The sequence below is a fragment of the Zingiber officinale genome, chromosome 5A, assembly GCF_018446385.1.
Source record: "Zingiber officinale cultivar Zhangliang chromosome 5A, Zo_v1.1, whole genome shotgun sequence".
Lineage (NCBI taxonomy): Eukaryota > Viridiplantae > Streptophyta > Magnoliopsida > Zingiberales > Zingiberaceae > Zingiber > Zingiber officinale.
Genome location: NC_055994.1, coordinates 64,775,422 through 64,777,932, shown reverse-complemented (window position 1 = coordinate 64,777,932; position 2,511 = coordinate 64,775,422).

Below are 2,511 nucleotides of genomic sequence, written 5' to 3'. Positions count from 1 at the left end.
AGCCTCTTCTCCTTCTCTTCTCTTCCTCCTTTGTGGCCGGCGGCATCAACACAAGAGAAGTCCATGGTGGCCAGTTCTAGCTAGGAGAAGAAGGAGAGGAAGGAGGTTTTGTTTCTAGCATCCCTTGAAGCTTTGTGGTGGTGGTTGAACCTCACATCTCTTGGAGTTTTTGTGGTGACCAAAACATGCTTGGAGAAGAAGGGCTTAGGTGGTTCTCATCTCGGAAGATCATTGCCACACAACGTCCGAGATTAGAAGAGGAATACGGTAGAAGATCAAGAGGTTATTTATATCCAAGAGGTTATTTTTCGAATTTGTCGAGGCAGTGGTGGATGATCCTATACCCAAGAAGGCCTAGTGCCTCGCCATGTTTGACCTGGGAGCCAATTTTAGAAATAAATATTTAATTAACTTTGTAACATAGGTTGGACTTGGATCAATAGTGTTAAGTTTCACTTGCGATCTAAGTCTAAATCATTAAGAACAGATAAGTTAAATTTGGAATCAATAATGTTAAGTTTCGTTTGCGATTCCTAATTTAATTTCTAAAGAACACAATAGGTTATTTAGGAAAGATTCGACACTTGTACAAAATTTTTGTACAGTGGAAATGATACGATCTTCCTAGGACTAACCAACAGAGAGGATTCTCATTAGTTAGATCCATTGACCCAAGCTATAGGATCAATTGTAACACCCCACCCTCCTCCCTACTAGTCTGTGAGGGTGGGATGCTACTGGACTACTAACTATACTTAACTAAAGTTGTTCACATGAAAATATCTATGCTTAAAACTCTCAAAACTCAAAGCATACAATATATAACAGTGGAAAACATACTACTCAAGCATCCGTTCTCAGCTAAAACTATACATCAATCTGAACATGCTAGAAACTATATATATAAAGCTACACAAGCATGAAACAATGATACAACTCAGATAATAAACCAATGTGCATAGCAATTAAAAGAAAGAGTTCTAAACATAAAATATCCAATGAGCAAATCTAACAACATGAAAGAATAGTTCCAACATTCTGAATACAAAATTCTTAATAAGATTTAAAACTAAGTCCCGAGGCTTCCATAGTCCAAACATCACACATCCATCCGCACCTCCTTGTCACCTTCCTTCGCTATAGCTTTTCATTTCCTTTATCTGCAGTAAGAGGAAATAAAACTATAAGCAAAATGCTTAGTAAGCGCTATCTAACTCACAAAACTCGAATATGCATGTGAACATACTGAAATGCTAAACATGTAAAGCTGCACATCTAATAGCAAATAACAGCAAGAAAATTCTAAATAACATGCTAGCATAAAAAGGAAACTAAACCTACTGATTTTAAACTTATGTGAAGCTTATTTCACTTGTTTAAAAACTTATACTTTTATACTTCAAAATAATAATCTTTTGGGCCCAGGCTTAGTACCATTGCGCTCTCCCTAATAGAAACTGAGGTAGCGAGCCACCAGTTCTACGAGGGTAAAGACTTTGGTCTTACCAGGGTCGAGACCTCGGAAACGGTCACCTGGATTTGTTTAATGACAACCTCGGAAGTTGGGTACTAGCCTTCTCAAGTAAAATACTTATACTTGTTAATACTTCTAATAAAAATAATGCCTCGGCAATTAAACGGCAAGATTAAAAAGAAACTGTTCGTATTCATTGCATAAATATAGAAAACTAAAACTAAATGCTTGATCACATGCTACTCACGTCCAGCAAGTTCCAAAGGAAATCAAAATCTGCAATGAATTGCTAATCTACACAACTAAGAAACCTAAAACTGTATGTTAAAGAATTAATAACAAAAAGGGGTCTAACAGTAGGTTAATCATCTGATAACAAAAAGAATCTAATTAAGCTACAGAAATCCATTCATACTTAGCAAATTAGCAACAAGATTTAAAGCTGGAATGAATTTATGGGCTGTTCTTGTTCGGATTTAACAGGAAATCCGTAGTTGGAATGCTATACTACACAAACAATAGATCTAAAACTACATGTATAAGAAAAACTTATAATAAAAGATCTATAACGAAAACTAAACAACTGGAATGCTAAACCACATGCCTAAACTAAACAATTCCCTTTTCATTTTCTTAATGAGACTCACGGCAGCAAGCTTCAAAACAATAATCTTAATAGCATGCTTCAAATTCAAGAACACAAAGATCCGAAACCTCAATTCACAGCAGCAAGCTTCAAAATCAACTAGATCTAAACTGAAATACTAAAGCCATAAGCACAAACTAAAAACTAGGGTTCGGATTATAACACTTGAAGCAATCAATAGCTATAAGCACAACTGAAACTTGCAAGGCTCCATATGAGCCGACTGTGCCATTTGAGGTAACAACAAATAAAGATCTAACTCAAAATATGAAAATACTAGTTACAAGGCCTGAAGAAATCCAAACCAGATGCCTACCCTATACAATTCATTTCCTTTCTTTGAGATTCACGGCCGTAACAAGGAAAACAAACCTCCTTCAAAGCATGCTTC